Source organism: Puma concolor, chromosome B1 (genome assembly GCF_028749965.1).
Source record: "Puma concolor isolate L17-30 chromosome B1, mPumCon1.1.hap2, whole genome shotgun sequence".
Taxonomy (NCBI): Eukaryota; Metazoa; Chordata; class Mammalia; order Carnivora; family Felidae; genus Puma; species Puma concolor.
The window spans coordinates 102,766,304-102,794,226 of NC_141670.1; the positions used below are offsets into that span (position 1 = coordinate 102,766,304).

Below are 27,923 nucleotides of genomic sequence, written 5' to 3' on the forward strand. Positions count from 1 at the left end.
TTAAGGACATACCCTAAAGAATTTAAGTCTGGTGGGAGAGACATATAATTAAATTCACACTTTCAGTTATAGGCACATTCTGTGATAGGTGAATGTATAAAATACAGTGGGAAAGCTCTGGTTCTGGTAATGGCAGAGTGGTTTTTATTTAGCCAATTCTCCTCTGGACAACAGTGATAAACTTTGCATAAAATATGAAAAACCACTATTTATAGTTTACTGAAAATGAAGAGGCAAAAAATGAAGAGGTTTGACTCTTGAAAAAAGGAAACTACACTAAATTAGAGCTATATGTATATGACTTTTTACCTTGAGAGCTCCTCCAATCCATGAGGTGTGGCACAACCAGAACTCAATCAGAAGGCTTTATCCTATTGATCTGAAGTGTCAGATGAGAGTGGAGTAGCTGAAAATTGAGGGAAGGAAGACTGAAAAGGAAGGAGCCACAAGTAAAAAGCCTCTAAATCTGCCCATAAACTGCCTCAAATCCTTGGATGGTCTCAGAACTGTGGATGCATAGAGAAGACTTCAAGGAGCCCAGTGACAGCAATATTTGGAAGGCTGAACAGAGATTTCAGCCTTCAATGGAGATAAAGTTGGCGTATGATTCCCACCAAGTTAGAGAGACTTGGTAAACATTTTGGCCTTTCTATTAAAAGGCTATGCCTTAGCAGTAAAGACTATATTAAAAGACAACAGATTCACCCCACACTAAACTAAAAGACACTCAATGAAATGTAAAAATCAAGCCGCCGTAAAAGCAGGTGATGAGCCAGTAATTTAAATGCCTGTTATAATAAATATCAACATTCTCTACAGAAAGACAGCAGACTGCAGAATCTCTACAATGTGTCATACATAATATCAACATTAAAATGTTAGTAGACACGCAAAAACAGGAAAATGTGACCCATAGTCAAGAGAAAAAGTACTGAAGAGAAATAGATCCCAGGATAATCCAAATGTTGGCATTAGAAGACAAAAACCTAAAGCAACTATTATAAATGTGTTTAAAGACTGAGAGGAAAAATGGGCATAATGAATGAATAGGTTAGAATTTCAGTAGAAACATAGAAGCTATACAAGCAATGGAAATTGTAAAACCAAAAAGTATAATATAAGAAGTAAAAAATTTACTGGATGGGATTAACAGGTTAAAGAGCAAAACTTGTTGACAAATATTTGAACTTATCTCACTTGAAGAACATGGAGAAAGAAAATTGAAGGATGAACAGAACCTTGGGGACATATGAAACAATATCGATTGGTGTAATATGTGAAATTGGAAGTCCCAGAAGGAGAGAAGAAAGATAATTAAGCAGAAAAAAATCTATAGAAATAGTTGCCAAAATTTATCTAAATTGGGTAAAAAACATTAATTTACAAACCTAAGAAGCTTGGAGGACCTCAAGCAGTATAAACATAAAGAAAACCACATCTACACACCACAGTCAAACTGCTAAAATCAAAGATAGAGTGAAATTTTTGAAAGCATTGGTGGGCATGGCAGGGGAGTGTATGGGTATTATATACAGGGAATGACAATAAGAATAAAGTCTTATTCTTATCAGGAACAATGAAAGAAGACTATGAAGAAAACATTCTTAACACGCTTCAAAAAATAGCAACCCAAAATTCTATATTCAGTAAAAATATCCTTCAAAAATGAAGGCAAAATAAAGGCATTTCTAAAAGTCTATAAAAGTCCTACAAGAACTATTAAAAGTTCTTCAAACTAAAGGAAATGCCAGCAGATGGTAACTCAAATACAGAGGAAGGAATAAAGACCTTTGGAAATGGCAGATGTGTGGGTAAATATAAAATAGTACTTTTTCCTTCTTGTTATTTCTTTCAAAGACAAATATCTGTTCAGTGTCAAAAATTATAACATTTTATTGTAGAAATTATAAAAAATACATGGCAACAGCATGCAATATGGTGTATAGTAAATTTAGTTACATGGTTTCAGAATCCTTAAATTTAACACAAAATGGTACAATATTAACTCTACAAAGACTATGATAAGTTAAGGATATATGCTGTAATCTTAGTGACAGCTAAAAAGGATTAAAAAGGAATAGTTAAAACTTAGGGAAATTATAATGGGATAGTAAAAATATTTAATTAACCTTAAAAAAGCAAGGAAGAAGGAACACAAGAAAAAAAACAGATGGTACAAAGAGAAACACGTAGGAAAATGATAGACTTAAATACATATGTAACTAATTACACCAAATGAAAATGGACCAAATTCTCTATTTATTTATTTTTTCTATTTATTTATGTTTTTTTAATATGAAATTTATTGTCAAATGGTTTCCATACAACACCCAGTGCTCATCCCAACAGGTGCCCTCCTCAATAAATTCTCTATTTAAAAGCAGAGACTGAGGGGCACCTGGGTGGCTCAGTTGGCTAAGCATCCGACTTCAACTCAGGTCATGATCTCATGGTTTGTGGGTTCAAGCTCTGTGTTGAGATCTGTGCTGACAGCTCAGAGCCTGGAGCCCACTTCGGATTCTGTGTCTCCCTCTCTCTCTGCCCTTCCCCTGCTTGCACTCTGTCTCTCTCTCAAAGATAAATAAACGTTAAAAAATTTTTTTAAAGCAGAGATTGCATAAAACAATAAGACAAAACTATATGCTTCTTTACAACAGATACAGTAAATAAAAGCAGATAGGTTCAAAATAAAGGAATGGAAAACATTTTGTGATAAAACAATAACAAACTGTTGGGCCTATGTTAATATCAGACAAAATTCATTTAAAAACAAGTATTACCAGGGAGCCTGGTTGGCTCAGTTGGTTGAGCGTCCTACTTCAGCTCAGGTCATAGTCTCACAGTTCATGAGTTTGAGCCCCGCGTCAGGCTCTGTGCAGACAACTCGGAGCCTGGAGCCTGCTTCAGATTCTGTCTCTCTCTCTCTCTCTCTCTCTCTCTACCCCTCCCCAGTTTGCACTCTGTCTCTCCTTCTCTCAAAAATAAATAAACTTAAAAAAAATAACAATAAAGAAAGACAAGTATTACCAGTGAATGATAAAAAGATCACTTAATCAAGAAGAAATAAAAATTATAAATATGTAAGCATCTAAATATAGAACTTCAAAATAAATGAAGCAAATACTGACAAAACTAAAGAAACAAAAAAGACATATCCACAGTTATCATGGGAGATTTTAAGACACCTCTTTTAATTGATAGAACACTGATTATATATAGAATATTTGAACAACACTATCAACCAATGTGATCTGATTACTATTATGGAACACCAACAAGCTCAAGTAAAAAGTACACATTGTTTCTAAGTGTGCATGGAACAGTTAGCAAGATAGGTCCTATGCTTAGCCAAATAAATCTCAATAAATTTCAAAACCTTTATTTATATGTTTATGTATTTACATTTATATATTTATATTTATATATATATTTTTAACCACAATGAAATTAAATTAGAAGGCATTACTACTTAGATATCCAAATAAGCCCTAAATATTTGGAAATTAAGAAACAGATTTCTGAATAACTCATGAATCAGAGAAGACATCGTAACAAGTATCAGAAAATATTTTTAATTAATAATAATACAACAAATAAAAATTGTGGGATGTAGTTAAAGCAATGTGTGGAAGGAAATTTTTAATATTATATACTTATATTAGAAAATAAAAAGTCTAAAATAAATTAATATTCCACTTTAAGAACTAGAAAAAGAGGAGAAAAATAAACCTAAAGTAAGTAGAAGGAAAAAATAATTTAAAGAAGAGTAGAAATCAATGAAATAGGAAATAAAGAAAATTAAGAAAAGCCAAAATTTCTTCCTTGAAAAGATTAATAAAATTGACAAATCCCTAGCAAGGCTGATGAACAAAAAAGAAAATGTAGATAGCCAATATGAATAAAAGAAGAGACATTACTACAGCTTCTACAGACATTATGATAGCAAATGAATATTATTTTTAAAACTTTGTATAAATAAATTTTAAAAATGAGATGAAATGGAAAAATTCCTTAAGATATAAATTTACCAAAATGGACACAAGGAGCAATAGAATATTTGAAGAGCTCTATATCTATTAAAGAAATAGAATTCATAATGAAAACATAACTCACAAAGAACATTCCAGACCCAGCTGGCTTCTCTAGTGAATTCTATTATTTATGCAAGAAATTATGTCAAGTTTATACAAACTCTTTCAGAAAATAGAGAATGAGGAAATACTTCCAAACTCATTTTACGAGGCCAGCTTAATTTTGATACCAAAACCTGAGAGAAATCTTTTGAGAAAAATCACAGACCAATCTCCTTCATAAGCACAGATACAAAAATGCTTAAAAATTGACATTTTTATCCAGAAACACAAAAAAGTTTATTACATCTTGACCACCTATAATTCATGCAAAGAATGAGAGGACTACTTAATGAACAAAAATCAATGTGATCCACCATATTCATAGAATAAAAGAGAAAAAGTAAATTATTACTTCAATGGATGCAGAAAAAGCATTTAATAAAATTTAGTAACTAAGATTTAACAGCAACAAAAATCTCTGGAAACTAAAATAGAAAAAATTGAGAGGCCCTCTGTTGGCTGCCTGGGTGGAGTGGCACTACTCCAGAAATGGGGCATGGGGAGCAGGATCCTTTAAGAAATCGGGGTTTGAATCCCAGCGGAGTGCCTGGAGGCACAGGAGACTGATGGGCAGAACAAACTGGCCCACTCACACCAGCACTGTGAAGACAGCTAAACAGAGTGGTTTAGGACACCTGGGAGGAGAGACTGGGGTTTCACCATTTTTCTTCCCATCATTAACAAGGTGGGGCTTCAGGGAACGGACAAGGGGTTCATAGTGGAGGTGGGACTTGCCTACAACAAACCATGTGCTTCTGTGCCTGGTAATTGAGGATCTAACAGAGCAATATTGACACTAACCAGACCAGATAGCCCCTCCTCCAGAGCAGGGCAGCCACTGGTTCCAAGGCACTATCAGATATCTGTATATTCATCCAGCATATATATATTTTTTCTTTTTTTTCTTCCTCTTATTTCTTCCCTTCTTTAGTCTAGTTATTCTGTTTGTTTGTTTGTTTAAGCAGACATTTTAAATCTATTCTTTTTACACCTCTTCTATATCACCTTCTTTATTTTCCTCTGCTTCTCTCTATCTCTCTCTCTCTGGATTAAGTTGTATAGTTTCTTTGCCTGGTCATTTTATTTATTTTTTTTCTTTTCTTTTTCCCCACTGCTGTCATTTCTCTCCTTGTATGGGATAAGGCTTCTTCCACCACCAACCCCCTCTTTAAAAACTTTTTCAAGGGTTACTTATTTCAGTGAACAAATCAAAGCACACCTGGTGGAAGATCCAAACCACCACTACAAATAGGGAAATAAAGCAAGCGGAGTCACAACAATGGAGAGCACACAACACACTCCAAAAACCCTTCTTGAAGGGCCAGGCCCCGGACAGTGTATGACAGCTTTTTAATATAGTAGTGCTCACAGGTGCAGGACACATAACAAGCTATTAAAACACATAGGGACAGGGGCACCTGGGTGGCTCAGTCAGTTAAGTGTCTGACTTCAGCTCAGGTCATGATCTCATGATTTGTGGCTTTGAGCCCCATATCGGGCTCTGTGCTGACAGCTCAGAGCCTGGAGCCTGCTTTGGATTCTGTCTCTCCCCCTCTCTGCCCCTCCCCCACTCGTGCTCTGTTTCTGTCTCTCTCAGAAGTAAATAAACGTTAAAAAAATTTTTTTAAATACATAGGGACAGAAAACTAGCTAAAGTGACAAAATGGAAGAATTCTCCTCAAAAGAAATTCCAGGAAAAAATGAAAGCTAGAGAATTGCTCAAAACAGATATAATCAATATATCTGATCAAGAATTTAGAATAATAGTCATAAGATTAATAGCTGGGCTTGAAAAAAGCATAGAGACAGCAGAGAATCTGTTGCTGCAGAGATCAAGGAACTAAAAACCAGTCATGATAAATTAAGAAATGTTGTAAATGCATGCAAAATAAAATAGCAGAGTGACAGCAGGGATGGAGGAAGCAGAAGGGACAATAAATGAAAGAGAAGATAAAATTATGAGAAATGATGAAGATGAGAAAAAGATAAGAAAATACTATGGGCGCCTGGGTGGCTCAGCTGGTTAAGCATCTGACTTCAGCTCAGGTCATGATCTCACGCTTTGTGAGTTTGAGCCCTGGGTCAGGCTCTGTGTTAACAGCTCAGAGCCTGGAGCCTGCTTCAGATTCTGTGTCTCCCTCTCTCTACCCCTCTCCTGTTCTTACTCTGTCTCTTTCTCTCTCTCAAAAATAAATAATAAACACTAAAAAAAAAAAAAAATACTAGACCAGGAGGGAAGAAGTAGAGAACTAAGTGATTCAATGAAAAGTAATAATATCTGTATCATAGGAGTCCCAGAAGAAGAAGACAAAGAGAAAGGGGCAGAAGGTTTACTTGAACAAATTATAGCTGAGAACTTCCCTAATCGGGGAAGGAAGCAGACATAAAAATCCAGAAGACACAGAGAATCCCCTTCATATTTAATAGGAATAGGTCCTCTCCATGGCATATCATAGTGAATCTGGCAAAATACAAAGATAAAGAGAGAATTCTGAAAGCAGCTGAGACAAATGGGCCTTAAGCTACAAGGGTAGACACATAAGGGTAGTAGCAGACCTGTCCACTGAAACTTGGCAGGCCAGAAGGGAGTGGCAGGAAATATTCAATGTGATGAATAGGAAAAATATGCAGCCAAGAATCCTTTATCCAGCAAGTCTGTCATTCAGAATAGAAGGAGAGGTAAAGGCTTTCTCAGACAAACAAAAACTAAAGGAATTCATGACCACTAAAACAGCCCTGCAAGAGATCTTAAGGGGAACTCTGAGTGGAATGTTGTAAAGACTATAAAGGACCAGAGACATCACCACAAGCATGAAACCTACAGATAACACAATGACATTAAATCCATATCTTTCAATAATAACTCTGAATGTAAATGGACTAAATGCTCCAATCAAAAGACATAGGGTATCAGAATAGATAAAACAAACAAACAAACAAACAAACAAACACAAGATCCATCTATATGCTGTCTACAAGAGACCCATTTTAGACCTGAGGGCACCTTCATCTTAAAAGTGAGGGGATAGAGAACCATCTATTATGCTACTGGAAGTCAAAAGAGAGCTAGAGGAGCCATACTTCTATGAGACAAACTAGATTTTAAACTACAGGCTGTAACAAGAGATGAAGAAGTGCATTATATTATAATTACAGGGTCTATTCATCAGGAAGAGCTAACAATTATAAATATTTATGCTCCCAACTAGGACACCCAAATATATAAATCAATTAATCACAAACATAAGCAATCTTATTGATAAGAATATGGTAAGTGCAGGAAACTTTAATAATCCACTTACAACAAAGGACAGATCATCTAGGCAGAAAAATCAATAAAGAGACAATGGCCTTGAGTGATACACTAGACCAGATGGACTTGACAGATATATTCAGAACTTTTCATCCAAAAGAAGCAAAATACACATTCTTCTCGAATGCACATGGAACATTGTCCAAAATAGACCATATACTGGGTCACAAAACAGGCCTCAATAAATATAAAAGAATTGAAATCATACCATGTATATTTTCAGATCACAACACTATGAAACTTGAAATCAACCATAAGAAAAAATTTGGAAAGCCTTCAAATGCATGGAGGTTAAAGAACATCTTACTAAAGAATGAATGGATCAATCAGGAAATTAAAGAAGAAATTTTAAAAATATATGGAAGTAAATGAAAATGAAAACACGACAATCCAAACCCTTTGGGATGCAGCAAAGGCAGTCCTAGGAAGAAAATACGTTGCATTCCATGCCTATCTCAAGAAACAAGAAAAATCCCAAATACAAAACCTAACAGCACACCTAAAGGAAGTAGAAGCAGAACAGCAAAGAAACCTCAAAGTCAGCAGAAAAAGAGAAATAATAAAGTTTAGAGCAGAAATAAACAATATAGAATCCAAAAAACAAAAACAAAAACAGTATAACAGATCAATGAATCTAAGAGCTGGTTTTTTGAATTAATAGACAAAATTATAAATACCTAGCCAGAATTTTTCAAAAAGAAAAGAGAGGGGACCCAAATAGATAAAATCATGAATGAAAGAGGACAATTCACAAGGAACACCACAGAAACACAAACAATTATTAGAGACTACTATGAAAAATTATATGCCAACAAACTAGACAACCTGGAAGAAATGGACAAATTCCTAGATACCCACACACTTTCCAAAACTCAAATGTGAAGAAATAGAAAATTTGAACAGACCCATAACCAGTGAAGAAATGGAATCAGTTATCAAAACTCCCAATAAACAAGAATCCTGGGCCAAATGGCTTCCCAAATGTCTACCAAACATTTAAAGCAGAGGTTAATACCTATCCTTCTCAAGCTGTTCCAAAAAAAAAAAAAAAAAGAAAGAAAAAAAAAAAGAAACGGAAGGAAATCTTCTGGACTCATTTTATGAAGCAATTCTTCTGTGCAGAAGAATGAAGCCAGATGGCAACCCATTAAAAAGGAGAATTACAGGCTAACATCCCTGATGAACATGGGTACAAAAATTCTCAAAAAGATACTAGCAAATCTAATTTAACAGTATATTAAAAGAATTATTCACTATGATCAAGTGGGATTCATTCCTGGGCTTCAGGTCTGGTTCAATATTTGCAAATCAATCAATGTGATACATCATATTAATAGAAGAAAAGATAAGAACCATATGATCCTGCTGAAAAAGCATTTGACAAAATACATCATCCTTTATTAATAAAAACCCTCAAGAAAGTAGGGATTGAAGGAACATACCTTAACCTCATAAAAGCCATGTGTAAAAAGCCCACGGCTAATATCATCCTCAATGGGGAAAAGCTGAGAACCTTTCCCCATAATATCAGGAACACGATAGGGATGTCCACTCTCACCACTGTCGTTTAACATAGTGTTGGAAGTCCCAGTCTCAGCAATTGACAACCAAATGAAATAAAAGGCATCCAAATTGGCAAAGAAGTCAAACTTTCACCTTTTGCAGATAACATGATACTCTAAATGGAAAACCTGAAAGACTCCACCAAAAAGCTGCTAGAACTGATACATGAATTCAGCAGAGTTTCAGGATATAAAATCAATGTACAGAAATCGGTTGCATTTCTATACACTAATAATGAAGCAACAGAAAGAAATCAAGGAATCGATCCCATTTACAATTGCACTGAGAACAATAAAATACCGACGAATAAACCTAACTAAAGATGTAAAAGATTTATATGCTGAAAACTATAAAAAACTTAAGAAATTGAAGAAGACACAAAGAAATGGAAAAGCATTCCACGCTCATGGATTGGAAGAACAAATACTGTTAAAATGTCAATATTACCCAAAGCAATCTACACATTCAACACAATCACAATAAAAATTGCACTGGCATTATTCTCAAAGCTAGAACAAACAATCCTAAAATTTGTATGGAACCAGGAAAGACCCCGAATAGCCAAAGTAATGTTGAAAAAGAAACCAAAGCAGGAGGCATTACATCCTGGACGTTAGCCTCTACTACAAAGCACTAATCATGAAGACAGTATAGTACTGGCACAAAAACAGACACATAGACCTATGGAATAGAATAAAGAACCCAGAATTGGACCCACAAATGTATGGCCAACTAATCTTTGACAAAGCAGGAAAGAGTATCCAATGGAAAAAAGACAGTCTCTTTAGAAAATGGGGCTAGGAGAACTGGTAGCAACATGCAGAAGAATGAAACTGGATCACCTTCTTACACCATACACAAAAATAAACTCAAAATGGATGAAAGACCTAAATGTGAGACAGGAAACCATCAAAACCCTAGAGAAGAAAACAGGCAACAATCTCTTGGACCTCAGCTGCAGCAATTTCTTGCTCGACATGTCTCCAAAGGCAAAAGAAATAAAAGGAAAAATGAACTATTGGGACCTCATCAAGATAAAAATCTTCTGCACTGTAAAGGAAACAATCAACGAAACCAAAAGGCAACCGACGGAATGGGAGAAGATATTTGCAAATGACATATTGGATAAAGGTTTAGTACCAAAACTCTATAAAGAACTAACACCCAAAAAACAAATAATCCAGTGAAGAAATGGGCAGAAGACATGAATACTTTTCCAAAGAAGATATCCAGTTGGCCAACAGACACATGAAAAGATACTCAACATCACTCATCACCAGGCAAATACAATTCAAAACCACATTGAGATACTACCTCACACTGGTCAGAGTGGCTAAAATTAACAACTCAGGAAACAACAGATGTTGGCAAGGATGTGGAGAAACGGGAACCCTCATGCACTTTTGGTGGGAATGCAAACTGGTGCAACCACTCTGGAAAACAGTGCAGAGGTTCCTCGAAAAACATAGAACTACCCTATGACCCAGCAATAGCACTAGTAGGAGTTTATCCAAAGGATACAGGAGTGCTGATACATAGGGGCACATGTACCCCAATGTTTACAGCAGCACTTTCAACGATAGCCAAATTATGAAAACAGTCCAAATGTCCATCAAATGATGAATGGATAAAGAAGACATGGTTTATATAAACAATGGAATACTACTTGGCAATGAGAAAGAATGAAATCCTGCCATTTGCAACAATGTGGGTATAACTGGAAGGTATTATGCTAAGTGAAATAAGTCAGTCAGAGAAAGACAGATATCATATGTTTTCACTCATATGTGGAACTTCAGAAACTTAACAGAAGACCATGTGGGAAGGGAAGGGGAAAAAATAGTTTCAAACAGAGAGGGAGGCAAACCATAAGAGACTCTTAAATACAAAGAACAAACTGAAGGTTGATGGGGGTGGGGGTGGGGGAGAGGGGAAAATGGGTGATGGGAATTGAGGAGGGCACTTGTTGGGATGAGCACTTGGTGTTGTATGTAAGTGATGAATCATGGGAATCTACCCCCAAAACCAAGAGCACACTGTATACACTGTATGTTAGCTAACTTGACAATAAATTATATTAAAAAAATAAAATATAAAAAATCTTCCTTAGTCCGATAAAAGGCAGTTTTTTTTTTTTTTTTTTTTTTCCACGTTTTTATTTATTTTTGGGACAGAGAGAGACAGAGCATGAACGGGGGAGGGGCAGAGAGAGAGGCAGACACAGAATCGGAAACAGGCTCCAGGCTCTGAGCCATCAGCCCAGAGCCTGACGCGGGGCTCGAACTCACGGACCGCGAGATCGTGACCTGGCTGAAGTCGGACGCTTAACCGACTGCGCCACCCAGGCGCCCCTAAAAGGCAGTTTTTAAAAACCTACTGAAATTAGAGTTTCATTTAAATTCTAAATGAAATGATTTAAGATCAGGAGCAAGAAAAGGATGTCTACACTCACTTTTATTCAAAACCATTTTAGAAGTCCAAAAAAGTGTAATAAGGTGACAAAAGACACAGGAAGTATAAACATTGAAAAGAAAAAACAAAACTATTTCTCTTTACAGATGACATGATATATAGAAAACCTTATGGAATCTAAAAAACTACTAGAGCTCATAAAGTAAATTTATGAAGGTCTCAATATACAAGGTCAATGTACAAAATCAATTCTATACATATCAACAGTAAAAACTGAGAAATGAAAATTTTTTAATCTCATTCATAATAGTATCAAAATTATAAAATGCTTAGCAACATATATCATAAAAGACAGTCAAAACTTCTAAAAGCTACAAAAACATTGATGAGAGAAATTTAAAATACCTCAAAAAATGGAGAAGTATATTATGTCCAGGGACTGGAAGACTGAATACTGCTGTGTCAGTTTTCCCTGAAATTAAATTCAAAATTCTATAAATTCAGTGCAATTACAGTCACATTCACAATTCCAACAGGCATTTTATTTTTTTGGAAGAAATCGGCAAGTTGATTCTAAAATTTATATGGAGATGCAAAATACTTTGATTAGCCAAAATTTTCTTGAGGAACAAAGTTGAAGGTCTGAATAATCTGAATTCAAGAATTACAAGACTTACTTACCAAGACAGTATGGTATTGGTGTAAAGATAGACAAATCGATGAAAGGAATAGACTAGACAGTCCAAAAATAGACCCACACACATATGGACAAAACAGTATATACCATATAATTCTGTTCATATAAATTTTAAGGACAGGTAAAAATTAATCTGTGGTGATAGAAATTAGAATGTTGCTTATGCAGGGTGGGGGTGGGTGGAGATAGACTGGGAGGGAGCACAAGGGAATTTTCTATATCTTAATTTGGGTAGAGATTAAATGAATGTGTATAAATTTATTAAATCTCCTTGAATTAGACATTTAAAATCTCTGCATTTCACTGTATTCAAATTTCCCTGAATAAATAAAAGCTATAACTGGAGCTTAGGGTGTAAAAAGGCTTCCTGGAAGAGGTAGATGTTTGAAGAACAAGTAAGAGTTGGCTAGGTGAAGGATGGAAGAAGATTGGAAGTAGACCATGTGACATGTGGAAAGGCACAGAAGTGTGACACAGCACAATGCCTTTAGGAGGAGGGGCTGGGAGAGAGAGAAGGTTGGAGAAGGAATTAGGGGACAAATTAGAAAAGGCTTTGGGATTAAGAAGTTTGAAGTTTATTCTGAAAGCTAAGGGAAGCCACTGAGGCATTTTATGTTGGCAAGATCAAACTAAGAGCAGAGTAGGGGGTGGGTGTGAAGGGACTCATCCAAGGTCAGAGAAGCCAAGCTCTAAAGTGGCACCAGACAAGCAAGAGTGAGGGTCCCAGCCAAGGTGGAGAGAGAGGCCTGTAGGAAAAGAGAAATCTTTAAGAGGTAGTAAAGAAGTAGAATCCACAAGTTTAATGAAGGAGTGGATGCTAGGATGGGTGAGGGGGATGACAAAGTTGACAGAAGAAATCCAAGTCCAATGGACTCCATTCCTTCCATTTTCCCATTAGCCTGTCATTAGCTTTGGAGAGTTGGTGGCACACAGGGTACTAGGGTAGGAGTTGTGAGTAAAAACTAGATGACATTTGCGTTTCTCAAGTTATCTATAATATCAACTAAAAAAAAAGACTTACAAAGCAAAATGTTTTGCCTTGCAAAGATCAAAGTTTTCTAAGGTGAAAAAAAAAAACTACTGTGATATAAAAAGATGTCTAATTTACTGCCCTCCCCCTGAAAGCAATGGCAAATAAAGCTAACCTTTATTGAATATTTACTATGTGCCAAGCACTGTGTTTATGCATAGTTTATGCATAGTTTCTGCATAGGCATAGTTTATGCATTGTCTTGATGAATCCTGGCACCAACCCTCAGAGGTTGGACAATAAACATTATCCTACTTTTTAGAGTGGGAACTGAGATTGCCCAAGATCATTGAACTTGTTCCTGGTGGAGGTAAGACTTAACCATGCCCTGGTATCTGACTTTGGTCACCTGTGTAAGGGTGTTAGCTCCAAGATGACATCCGGTGATTTTCATTTTCTGATCTCACAACTCTCAGTGATTCGGAGGCAGAAGGTGGGGAGATTGTTGAAGAGAAGCCAGAATTGGGAAGGGATCAGGAGAATTGTTCTTCCTCAACTGAAACCTTCCTATGGAGTTGAATCTTAGAATGTAAGAGATAATAAAAATCTGTTATGGTCTGAATTGTGTCCGTCCCAAAATTCATATGTTGAAGTCCTAACTACCTCAGTCCTAGAACCTCAGAATGTGATTGTATTTGGAAACAGGGCCTTGAAAGAGGTGATTACATTAAAAAGAGGTGATTACATTAAAAAGAGGTGATTACATTAAAAAATTAAAGGTTAGGAAGGGCCCCAATCCAGTCCGATTGGTGTTCTTATAAGAGGCGATTTTGATGTGTGTACACAGAGAAAAGGCCATGTGCAGACACAACAAGAAGACAGCCATCTGCAAGCTGAAGAGACAGGTCTCGGAAAAAATCAAAACTGCTGACACCTTGATGGACCTCCAGCCTCCAGAACTGTGAAAAACTAAATTTCTGTTGTTTAAGCCAAGTACCAGTTTGTGGTACTTGGTTATGTCAGCCCTAGCTAACTAATTATCCATTCATTCATCTATCCATTCCTTTGTTCAACTACATTATGTGCTAAACTCAAGAGAGACATAAAACATTAAGCAAGAAATATTACCTTATCTCCAAAAGAGAACAATTATAGCATATGGGATAAGTGTTCTGACAGTTTTATGTTCAATTTAGGGCATTAGCTAAGGTGCCCTATGGGAAGTGACACTTAACTTGAAGGCTACAGGACTTGTAGAGGTCTAGAAGAGGGTTTCTAAACCTGGCACTATGGACATTTTGGGCCAGATAATCATTTGTTGTGAGGGCTTGTCTTGTGCATTATGGGACATTTAGTAGTATCACTGCCTCTGTTCTTTAGATGCCATTCACACCCCTACACCAAGTTGTGACAACCCAAAATGTCTGCATACATTGCCAAACGTCTCTTGAGAGGCAAAATTGGTCTAGAGGGTGGGTACAAGCTTTTAAGTGGAGGACACAGCATGGAATCAGGCCAAAGGTAGCATGGTCATTCAGGAGCCTGCAACCCTCTTATGTTATAAATGAGAAACTAAGGTTCAGAAAGGCTCAGTTTTTTATGCAAGACTGTGAACTGGTCACTATAACCAGAAGCAACAGTAGATGTAGTGGGAGGAAGTGCAAATCCAGAAGATAGCTTCAATTTGAGGCTGGTCTCTTCATCTTAAAGAAAAATATCAGACTCTTACCTATTGCAACATTTGAGTCTATGGGTCTACAACATGTGAAAGGCTTATTTTCTAGTGCCTGGAATAATGACTGGATGAGTAACTAGTAAACTAGGACCAATTACTGGACCAAACCTGAAACAAATAGCAAATGCAATGCTACTCACATGTTTCAAAGAAATAGTCTAAAATTTATGTATTGGTGACTAATAAGTAGCCAGTAACTGTGGGTGAGGGTTTTTGGCAAGGGCAGATGCTAAACACAAGAAATTTTAGCTGGCATTGTCATGTCTTACAGTAACAGGAAACAGTCTACAGACCTGGACCTGGCTGGTGGGACAGTCCACCATGGCAAGAGGTGCTGTTAAGAAAGCATCTGGACATGTGGGAACTGAATAATGGTCAGTGCAAACACTACAGCTCACTGGCAAAATTGTTTGCTTAGAATTATAGCTAAATATAAGCAACAAGAAATGGTCTGACAAAGGTGACCTGTTCTTTTAGGTTCACAATTTATGACAAATTTTGCCTGGTGCTAGGGGTTACTTGGCATTTCTTCCTGAAGCACAGAGCTTCACAGGGCATTTACAACAGCAACATGAAAAGACTACTCTCTCATTGGTATGCAGGGTAAAGGCAGGACATACACCAGTCTCAGAATCAGTTCCTTTTTGGGACCTAACTGAAAAATATCTCCTCTATGAAGCCTTGTGTGGTCACGTTGGACCTTGTACTTCCTCCACCTCCTTCTCAGTCCTTATGTAGACCATCTGGCCTAACTTAGGAGGCACTCAACAAGTGTTGACAAGAATGAGGCTTTCTTGTGTGTTTCTCAGTCCCAGAAGAGGACTCTACTTTCCTTTGTATTCTGTCCCCACCCTGCCACCCCAGTTCTCCTGACAGTGTCCCATCCACCATCAGAGATCCTATAATGCCCATTAGGACTTTGTCATTTGCTGTGCATGGGTGTATGGTTCACAGGTGTGGTCAGAGTAGGGAGGGACTGTCCCCCAGCCCTGAAGGGTGATCCTCACTCCTTCCAGCAGTCCCTGAATTCTCTTCAGAGAATCTCTGAAGGTTCCACAAAGCACAAAGTCTGAAGGTTTCACAAAGTCTGAAAATTCCTGCTCCAGTCCAATGGCCAGGCTACATACAAGAAAACAGAATCCCAAAGGCCCTAAGAGTTCTACCCAGGCCACAGATCTCTAGTTTGGCATTACCTGAAGCAGAATCTGCATTCCTTCCTCACCTTCACCAGGGTTCTTTGAACCACCCCTCTCAGAGATTGAAGTATTTCCTGCTGTAGGCCCCTAGGGATGGTTGCTGTCTGGACACAGAGGGCAAGGGTAAAATATTCCCACCATCCCATAGGAATTGTAAAAGATGTTGGTTGACTGACTAGAGACTTAAACAGTATTAATAAAAAAAGTCAGTTCAACAGGGTCATGACTACTTTTGGTCCTTATGGCACAAAACACTATCTATGAGAGCAGTTCTCATTCAGCTTTTCACATTAAAATCCTAAGGGCCAGTTACTGAGCATGTACTGTACTTTGCTCATCCAGTGGCCTTAGTGGTGCAGATCAAACCTGCCCAAAGACTGCTTTTCCCACTCTCCACACTGGTGTACTGTTAATAGGGACAATAAGAGCTACCACCTCTATGTAAACACTTTTCGTTTGCTTTGAAGGAGATCAGACTATGCCATTCCAAAATATGCCGTCATAGGAGTAGGAAAAAAAAAGCTTTCCTTATGTTCACTGGCTGGGATCCTGTGAATTAGACTGCCACCAGACAGATCAACAGAAAAAACACATAAATTATGTAATATAAGTTTTATGTGACATGGGAGCCTTCATAAAGAAACAAGATCAAAAGAAGTGATTAAGCCTGAGTGTTTTTGTATTAGGTTTGATGTGGAGAATCATGGGAAAATGTAATAGGGCAAAATGGTATGAATTAAGGTGGTAAATTGGGGGAAACTCAGCAAGGCCTATGGGTTCAGACTTCCCTCAGTGTCTCTGTATCTTTGGAGATAAGGACACTCCTTCCCTTCAGTTATAAGGAGGACACCTCTTACATAAGGGTCTTAAGACCTAATTCAGCAGAGATGAAGGAAGTCAGACAGTCCTTCCTTCACCTGCCATTTCTCAAACTCCTCCAGCTTAAGATATTCAATATGCTAAGGTGTCATATTTTGGGTTAGTGTGTTATGAACCCTGCTACTCCTTAGGCATAAAGATTATTTTGAGCTGAAGATACTTGAGAATCAACAGATACATAAAGAAGTCTTCCCAGAGATTTCCTTATCTGACTAAAGGGAGAAAGTCCTGGGAAATACGGGCTACCATAGATCCCCTATCCCCAAGATGGACTTGTACAAACAAACCTGCTGAGATAGCCCTTATGACTCATTAGTTTCCTCCATATATCTATTTTTGCACAGTTTGGCAGGCACCCTTGGAAGCTCCAAACCTTTTCCTTTGTCTTGTCATATCTCCGTAATTTCTCATTCTTTGTTAAAAACGGGTGACTCAGTTGGTTAAGCACCCGACATGGGCTCAGATCATGATCTCACGGTTCATGAGTTCAAACCCTGCATGGGGTTCCGTATTAACAATGTGGAGCCTGCTTGGGATTCTCTCTCTCCCCCCCCAACACTCTCCCTCTGCCCCCCCCCCCACTTGTGCTTTCTCTCTCTCTCTCAAAATAAATAAATAAATAGACTTTAAAAAAAATGGTATATAAGCTCTCAGCCCTATCCACTTCTTTGAGTCTTCACTTTTCTAGAAAAACCCATGCCTGATAAAAATTAACATCAAATAAAATGTGCATGCCTTTATTTCTGTTAATCTTTCTTTTGTCAATATAAGATGCAAGGCCCCAGGTAGTGAACCTAAAAGGGCTGAGGAAATTTCCCCCCCCCACAGTTTATGGGTTACCTCACTATTTTTTTTGTTCACTATGTTCACTATTCTTCCATGTTCACTGCTTGTTAACATTTTGCCATGTTTGCTCTATTAATCTATCCATCTATTTACCCATCCATCCATTCATTTATGCATTCATGATCCATCCATCTAGCTAGTTATTTATTTATTTTATTAGATCTTTTGAGAGTTACTTACAGATATCATGATACTACATCTCTAAATACTTCAGCAAGAATCTCCAAAAACAAAGCCTTTTTACCTTTACAAATATAATTACCACACTTAGAAATTTAACACTGAGCTAATACTATTATTTAATTATTTGCTACTCACAGTGTGGTCCCAGGGCCAATAGCATCTGATCTCACCTCTAGGAACTCTTGCATGGTGTATGCAGGAATGGGGTTGGTGGGGAATCTGTTTTTTTTTTCCCCTATGATTTTTTATTTTTATTGTTAACATAATCAAAGAATTTCATAAATGTGCTTTGTTTTGATATTCTATTTTTTCTTTAAACCAGACACACAGAGCTATGATATAGACCAGCTATTCCCAACATTTTCCCACCCCATACCCTGTGCATTGGAAGGCAGCAATCTTGTCTTTATTTTTTGTCTTGGAATCCAGTGCCTGTTGCAGATGCTCAATACATAGTCTCTGAAATGCACTTGGGAAGAGGCCTATTTTTTTAAGTGTGAAGTGATAAGACAAAGGCACCACAAAAAACACTAAATTTTATAGAATTTGTTTTGATCTACCTGTAATCCTGTAAAGATATCTAAGTTTGTTTTTTATTTCTTTTATTTTTTATTTGAGTATAGTTGACACATAATGTTACATTAGTTTCAGGCATACAACATAGTTATTTGACAAGTATATACATTATGCTATGTTCACCACAAGTGTAGCTATGATCTGTCACCATATAATGTTGTTACAAGATCACTGACTAGATTCCCTATATTGTGCCTTTTATTCCCATCTTATTCATTCTATGAATGGAAGCCTGTATCTTCCACTCCCCATCACCCATTTTGCCCTTCTTCCTATCCTCTCCCCTCTGGCAACCATCAGTTTGTTCTCTGTATTTATGGGTCTGATTCTGGTTTTTGTTTATTAATTTGCTTTTACTTTTTTAGTTTCTAAATATGAGTGGAACCATACAGTATTTGTCTTTCCCAGTCTGACTTATTTCACTTAGCATAATACCCTCTAAGTCTTTCCATGTCTCAAATGGCATGATCTCATATATTTATGGTTGTGTAATATTCCATTGCATATATATACCAAATATTCTTTATCCATTCAGTTATCAATGGACATTTAATTTGCTTCCATATGTTGGCTATTGTAAATAATGCTGCAATAGATATAGGGGTGCATATATATTTTTTTCAAATTAGTGTTTTTGTGTTCTTTGGGTAAATATCCAACAGTGGAATTATTGGATCACATGGTATTTCTATTTTTTAAAGTTTATTTACTGAGAGGCAGAGAGACAGAGAGAGTGGGGAAGGGGGAGAGAGAGAGAGAAAATCCCAAGCAGGCTATGTGCTGTCAGCACACAGCCCAATGTGGGGTTTGATCCCATGAACCGTGAGATCATTACCTGAGCTGAAATCAAGAGTCAGACACTTAACCAACTGAGCCACTGAGGTGCCCTGGTATTTCTATTTTTAAGTTTTGGAGAAACCTCCATACTGTTTTCCACAGTGACTATACCAATTTACATTCTTGCCAACAGTGTGGGTATTCCTTTTCTTCCACATCCTTGTTAACATGTCTTATTTCTTGTCTTTTTGATTTTAATCATTCTAACAGGTGTAAGGTGGTATCTCCTTGTAGTTTGGATTAGCATTTCCCTGATGATTAGTGATGTTAAGCATCTTTCACATGCATGTTGGCCATCTGTATATCTTCTTTGGAAAAATACCTTTTCAGGTCCTCTGCCCATCTTTTAATGAGATTTTTTTTTTGTGTGTGTGTGTGTGTTGAGTTGTGTAAGTTCTTTATATATTTTGAATATTAACCTGTTACTGGATATACCATTTGCAAATATCTTCTCCCATTGTTTTGTTGACGGTTTCCTTTGCTGTGCAAAAGCTTTTTATTTTGGAGTAGTCCCAACAGTTTACTTTTGCTTTTTTTCCCTTCACCTTAGGAGATAGCAAACTGTTTTTTAACAAACCCTCCAAGTGATTCTGATGCATGCTAAAGTTTGAGCGCCACAGTTCTAGATTAAAAGGTAAAGAGATCTAAGAACAAAATGCACTGTGTGATACTTGATTAGGTTCAAATATGGAGTTGGGTGGATTGGGAAATAGCCAAAAGGGATATTACTGGGTCATCTGGGGAAATTTGAGTATGAATTGTACATTAGGTCAGAGCTTCTTAGAATTGAATGTGCTCACAAATCACCTGGGCGTCCTTGTTAAAATCCAAATTCTGATTCTGAGTCTGGTAGGGAGGCTGTGCTGAGATTCCGCATTTCCAATAAATTCTTAGGTGATGCTGATGCTGCTGGCACATTTTGAGAACTAATCTAGGATAATTCCCCAATCATTTGTTTTTCATTACACTGACATTTTTTGAAAATCCTAAGCTAGCTGTTTTGCAAAATATCTCACAATTTGGATGTGCCTGATTATTTCCATCATCATTAAACTACATCCTTTTGGCAGGAATACAATATAGGAGATCCTATGTCCTCAGTATAGTACATCGGGACACACATAATTTTATTACTCTTTAATGCACTTGCAATTTCCACTTTCTTCCTCCACACATTCTGTGGCCTCCTGAGCAGGGGTGGCATTAAAATCAGGTCCAGGAGACTTTCACCTGCATTCACACTCTTCCGGGTACTGTTGACAGGAGCAACAGTGAAGACATAACTGGAAAGTTGAATGCCCGTGAGATAATTCTCCTTGATCTGTTTCCCTAAGTCAAATCTTAATGATACAAAACAGTATAGCAGTGTTTGTGAAATCCTGTAACAAAGATGAATCACTGGTTTGCCTCAGAAATGAAAGGGAGACTGATTCAGACAAGCCCTGTTGCCAAAAATACCCTACGGAGGATGTTACACCAAAAAACAGAAAGCAAGCAGAAGCCGACAGAGAAACACTGAAGATGTTATGACAGACCTACAGAAATGCTCTTGAAGATACAGGTAATGAGGTTTGAACCTTCTCTGGAAACTGGTAACCAGTCCAGTGAGCATTTTTTTTTCTTTTTTTAGAGAGAGAGAGAGAGAGAGAGAGAGAGAGAGAGCAAGCAGGGGAGGGGCAGAGGGAGAGGGAGAGAGAGAATCTTAACCAGGCTCCAAGCTCAGCACAGAGCCCAACACTGGCTTGACCTCACAACCATAAAATCATGACCTGAGATGAAATGAAGGGTTGGACATTTAACCAAACGAGCCACTCAGGTACCCTGCAAGCATCTTTACGTTACTTTTTTTTTTTTTTTTTAATTTTTTAAATGTTTATTTTTGAGAGACAGCAACACAGAGTGTGAGCAGTGGAGGGGCAGAGAGAGAGGGAGACACAGAATCTGAAGCAGGTTCCAGGCTCTGAGCCCTCAGCACAGAGCCTGAAGTGGGGCTCCAACTCAAGGACTGTGAGATCATGACCTGAGCTGAAGTTGGTTGCTTAATCAACTGAACCACCCATGCATTCCTTTACATTACTTTCAAAGAGAATCTCAAAATTGAAAGAGAGACACATATTTCACTGAGAAAATGCACTGATTAAAGACAAAAATTAAGAATACATAATTTTTGTGAACAGGCATTAGTTAAAACAGATTAATAATGAGGTGCTTGGGTGTCTCAGTCAATTAAGTGTACAACTTCAGCTCAGGTGATGATCTCTGTCTGTGAGTTCAAGCCCTGTGTTAGGCTCTGTGCTGACAGCTCAGAGCCTGGAGCCTGCTTCGCATTCTATCTTCTCTCTGCCCCTCCCCTGCTCATGCTTTGTCGCTTTCTCTCTCTCTCTCTAAAATAAAAATAAACATTAAATTTTTAAAAAAATTTTTACTTAATATTTTATTTAATTATTTTTGAGAGAGAGAGAGAGAGAGAGAGAGAGAGAGACAGAGCACACAAATGGGGGAAGGGCAGAGAGTGAGGAAGACACAGAATCCGAAGCAGGCTCCAGGCTCTGAGCTGGTAGCGCAGAGCCCAACATGGGGCTCCAACTCACAAACCACGAGATCATGACCTGAACCGAAGTCGGACACTTAACCGACTGAGCCGCTGAGGCACCCCAATATTTAAAAAATTTAAATACAAAAATGATTAATAAAAAACACTTTAATACTTGATACTTCAAGGCAAACAAAGAAATAGAGGGAGAATAGTATACTTGAGAATAGTCAAGACAGTTATAAAATCCTGGTTAGTGGGAATTTCAGCATTCAAGTTCTTTTCTTGGTAGATAATTATTGTTGAGAAAGACAATATAAGAACTGTAAAATAAAACTGGCCAGTCTACCAGGCACGCTATGATTTCCACTGAAGGCAGGAGTGTGGGCCCAGTATATGTCCTTGTTCTCTGTACTGGGAGACAGCTGGTCCCAAAAAGTCTGTCAAATGATGGCTGGGGGAGTCACTTTTCCTCAAAGCTGTTAATCCCACTTCCACAGTCTGAGCCTATAAATGTGATAAAGTTTCCAGACACTGGCATAGCTGAAACACTCAGTCATTTCACCCCAGAAACTGAAAGCATGATGAAAGGAGAGCTTTTACCCATGACCTCCAACCTTATCTTTCAGGTCTGATGTGTTGTTATTAATTAAGGGCAATAACAGGCAAAAAAGGTTTAAATGCAAGTCAAGGGGAAGGGCTGTAGTCAGCTCCACAAAATTTAAAGAACTTCTATAAAAGTTGACAGAGAGCAAGAGCCAGCTAACCTCCCCTCTCCTGCTCCATCTCTCCCACACCCCTCTGGCATTCTGCCCCTCAGTTGTTCTGAACCACTTGGGTACCTCAAGCTTGCCACACACTCTTGCCTTTCCCTGCCTTTAACTGGTTGACTTCAGATTTAACAAGGTCTTCTTCAACCTTTAACTGGTTGACTTCAGATTAGACAATCTCTTCCTTGGCAAGCCTCCTTGATGCCAACCCTCTCCAGTGCTGCCCCCAAAGAACTCTGTGTTTATGGCCATAGGTGTGCCTGTCTCTGCCCCTAGACTATAAGCTAGTCTTCAAGGCAGAAAACCTATTTTGTTCCATTTCGAAATTTACTATCAAGTCCAGTGCCTGGCACATGATATTAATCATTATGGAAATGTATTTATTATATTCCAGGCATGACTCTAAGTACTTTAGATTGATTAATTTAATGTGCACAATATTGTGAGGTAAGTACTGTTATTATCCCCAGTTTACAGAAAAAGGAGGCACAAGTATTTAAGTGATTTGTCCATGGTCTCATAGTTGGTAAATGGTAGAGTTATGATTTGAACCCAGCCAATTTGGTTCTATGGACCATGCTTTTAAACTGTAAGCTATTTGCTCTTAACAAATACTAGATGGGAGGATGGATAAATGGAGATGATGGATGGATGGATGGATGGATGGATGGATAGATGGACGGATGGATGGGTAGGTGGTTGGAGTGTGCAGGTCTCTAGCCAGTTAAAAAGGCTAGGGCATGAGAGAATTGTTCCCACTATAGGCCTCTTCTAAGGAAGACCCAATTAAGTGCAGGTATATAGGCACAAACTATTTCACACTAAAGCAAGAATCTATACGTTGATGAACACACAAATACACAAAAGTAGACACAGAGGAACCCATGGAAATAGCATGGCTTTTGGAATCAGAGGACTAGATTTGAATCATGGCCCTGTTAATTTGAGGCCAGTTACTTTATTAACACCTTACCAGTAGAGAATATGTAAGTGTCCAACAGAGTGCTTGGAACTTAGGAACCTCCTAATTAATTTTAGTTCTGCTCCTGCTCAAGAAAATGACATCACCTGGACCTGATTTACCATAAGCAGGAAAATGCTGAGAAAAGGACTGGAGAGGCTGGCTCACTGAAGGACAAGAAAGTAAGACTTGTCTGGATCCCCTTCCTGGAACTGGGCTTTGAAAAGAGAGGTGAACTTACAACTTAGCTCTGCCAATTCTGCCAATTCTAGAATTATTAAACTACTTTTACTGCAGCTTGAAAAATTTTGCCTGTGTATACAAACGTGATATCTTTGAGGAAAGAGTGTTTGATATTTATATTTCAATACTTTTTTTGCATATAATAAAAGTAACTAAAGCTCATTGCAAAAAAATTAGAGAACTACAGAGAAGCCTAAAAAATATATGAAAGATCAGTCCATGTTAATCATCTTGGAGGATCTTTCTTAATTTCTTAGTATGTGTATAAGTATGTATATTTTTTAAAAACAGAAATAGGATGAGCTTGTTTCTAGTATTCTGTTATTTTCACTTGATGATATATTATGGATACCTAACAACATAGGAATACATAATCAACTGCACTGCAATCCACAGAAAGGATATACTGTAAATTACTTAATACTACTGTAAATAAGACTTATATGAAACCACTATTATAAAAAATACCCCAATGAAAATCTGAATACACATCTTTGAGCTTTTGTATTACAGCCTTTATTTACATTTCCAAAATGGGAATTATCAGGTTAAGATAAACATTTTTATTTTGATACATACTGACAAACTCCTCTAGAAAAGTGGTATTTCATCAACAGTATAGGAAAGTTATCCACACTCTTTCTAACACTGGATATAACCATTATTTTTAGCCTTTGTCAAACAGATAAAAAAAATAAAATGAAAAATGACTTCTCATTAGTTAGCATATAGTGCAACAATGATTTCAGGAGTCAATTCCTTAGTGTCCCTTACGCATTTAGTCCATCCCTCCTCCCACAACCCCTCCAGTAACCCTCAGTTTGTTCTCCATATTTATGAGTCTCTTTTGTTTTGTGCCCCTCCTTGTTTTTATATTATTTTTGTTTCCCTTCCCTTATGTTCATCTGTTTTGTCTCTTAAAGTCCTCATGTGAGTGAAATGACTTCTTATTTTAACTTATTTTTTTCCTGAGGTAATTTTCAAATTCTATTTAATGTAAATATAATGCACTTTAAAAAATCAACAGATATAAATTGTTTTATATATTTGAGTTGTTTCAAGTTGGGGGCATAAATATTTACAATTGTTATGTATCCTTGGATAGTCCCCTTTATTATGATATAATGCCTTTCTTCATCTCTTATTGCAGTCTTTGGTTTAATGTCTTGTTTGTCTGATATTGCTACTTTGGCTTTCTTTTGACATTCATTTGCATGATAGATGGTTCTCCATTCTCTCACTTTCAATCTGCAGGTTTCTTTAGGTCTAAAATGAGTCTCTTGCAGGTAGCATATAGATGGGTCTTGTGTTTTGTTTTGTTTTTTTAATCCATCTGATACCCTATGTCTTTTGATTGGAGCATTTAGTCCATTTACATTCAGAGTAATTATTGATAGATATGTATTTAGTGCCATCTTATTACTTGTTTTGTCATTATTTCTGGAGATTTTCTCTGTTCCTTTCTAGTCTTTGTTGCTTTTGGTATTTCCTTTCCACTCAAAGAGTCCCCTTTAATATTTCTTGCAGGGCTGGCTAAGTGGTCACAAACTCCTTTAGTTTTTATTTGGGAAATTCTTTATCTCTCCTATTCTGAATGATAGCCTTCCTGGACAGAGTATTCTTGGCTGCAGATTTTTTCCATTCAGCACATTGAATTCAAGCCCTTCTGGCTTGCCATTTTTCTATGGAGATATTGCTGCTAGCCCTATTGGTCTTCCCTTGTAAGTTAGGGACTTCTTTAATCTAGCTGCTTTTAGGATTTTTTCTTTATCACTATATTTTGAAAATTTACCTACAACATGTCTTGGGTAGCCTGCTTTTGTTGATTTTGATGAGAGTTCTCTGTGCCTCCTGGATTTGGGTGTCTGTTTCCTTCTCTAGATTAGGGAACTTTTCAGCTATAATTTCCTCAAATAAACCTTCCACCCCCTTTTCTCTCTTCTTCTTTTGGGACATGAGAAGATGCTCAACATCACTCATCATGAGGGAAATACAAATCAAAACTACAATGAGATATCACATTACACTTGTCAGAATGGCTAAAATTAACAACACAAAAAAACAACAGGTGTTGGTGAGGATATGGAGAAAGGGGAACCTTCTTATAAATTTTTTTTTTTTTCAACATTTATTTATTTTTGGGACAGAGAGAGACAGAGCATGAACGGGGGAAGGGCAGAGAGAGAGGGAGACACAGAATCGGAAACAGGCTCCAGGCTCTGAGCCATCAGCCCAGAGCCCGACGCGGGGCTCGAACTCACGGAGCGCGAGATCGTGACCTGGTTGAAGTCGGACGCTTAACCGACTGCGCCACCCAGGCGCCCCTAGGGAACCTTCTTATACTGTTGGTGGGGATGCAAACTGGTGCAGCCACTCTGGAAAACAGTATGGAGTTTCCTCCAAAAGTTAAAAACAGAACTATCCTATGATCCAGCAATTGCACTAGTAAGTGTTTACCCAAAGGATACAAAAATACTGATTCAAAGGGATACATATACCCCAATATTTATAGCAGCATTATCAACAATAGTCAAATTATGCAAAAAGCCCAAATGTCCATTGACTGATGAATGGATAAAGAAGATGTGACATGCACACACACACACACACACACACACACACACACACACACACTGGAATATTATTCAGCCATCAAAAAGAATGAAATCTTGCCATTTTTAATGATGTGGATGGAGCTAGTGAGTATTATGCTAGAAATAAATTAGTCAGGGAAAGATAAATACCATATGACTTCACTCATATGTGGAATTTGAGAAACAAAGCAGATGAACATAGGGGGAAAGAGAGAGGCAAATCAGAAAACAGACTCTTAACTATAGACAACAAACCAAGGGTTGCTGGAGGGGAGGTGGGCAGGGGGGATGGGTTAAATAGGTGATGGGGATTAAGTGCACTTGCGATGAGCACTGTGTATTGTATGAAAGTGGCGAATCACTAAATTCTATACCTGAAACTAATATTACACTGCATGTTAATGAACTGGAACTTAAATAAAAACTTGAAAAAGATATAAAAAAATCCACATATGTTGTACAAATTTTCAGAAATCATTTACTCATATATTGCACCTTGGTTAGACATTAGAGCTACCCAAAGACTTTAAGGGTAGGCTGAGGGTATTAAAGATGTAGATTCTTTCTCTCTCAGTAGCCTTCGTACATTTATTTCTCACATTCTCACTACACATGTTCAGGCATATAGGACTTGCCCCAGAACTGCGCCTTCTGGGTCAAGTTATAGGGGCTCAGGACTTTCCATATCCCCAGCACATTGGCAGTGGCTATACGCTCAAAGGTCCAGGGGTTTTAGTTGTTCTGTTCTCATTCCTCTTGATCTTTCCACATCTTCTCTAGAGTCACACACTCCTGGCCTTTGCTCAGAAGGGCAACTTGTGGGCACCTGGTCAAGTAAGCCTTGTACCTCTTTGAATTCACAATGCCCACCCATCTCTATTATGGGCCAGTCATGTAATGATCAATGGCACCTTTGGCTCCCATGTGTGTCATACCCTTGCAGGTGATGGGCTGAAAAGGGGCTAGTACTCTTCATAAGGCAAATATGTTCTTGGGGTCCACAGAGCAGTACTTTGTCAGGTGCATCATTTCAAAATGGCTCCAATGGAGGTGACCACCACCCAGTGCCAAGATTGCACAACTGCTTTCTGTGAACTCAGTAGCTTCAGTAGAAGGTCCTCATATGTCGTTTTTAAGTTCTCCTCTCACTTTTGGCACACACAGATGTTGCCCTTTCAACAAATTTAAGCTTGGGCTTTTCAAGAATGGAAACATCCTCAAGAGTTGGCACCAGGAGCAGCATCCATAGTCCAGCACTGGCAGGTGGGGCTGCCCAAATATCTGACAGCGGCACTCACAGGAGTGGCCCACTGGCTCGAGCCAGCAGCTGCCACATGGTCACCTGCATCTAGCAGCACCGGGCTCCCCATAGTGACTCTAAACTTACATATTTTTAATTGTTAGTGAATCACACACATTTAAGGTGTTTATTGACCATTTGGAATTACCTTCTGTGAACTTCTAGATCATGTCCTTATCATA

The 27,923-nt window shown here is 37.8% G+C and overlaps 1 long non-coding RNA gene and 1 pseudogene across 1 annotated transcript in view; both read right to left on the reverse strand.

Moving 5' to 3' along the window:
* LOC147581782 (uncharacterized) overlaps positions 1 to 27,923 on the reverse strand; it is a 112,591-nt gene that overhangs the window by 60,365 nt on the left and 24,303 nt on the right. The gene's annotated exons all lie outside the window — the stretch shown is intronic.
* On the reverse strand, positions 27,048 to 27,777 carry LOC112859027 (large ribosomal subunit protein uL16m pseudogene; annotated as a pseudogene).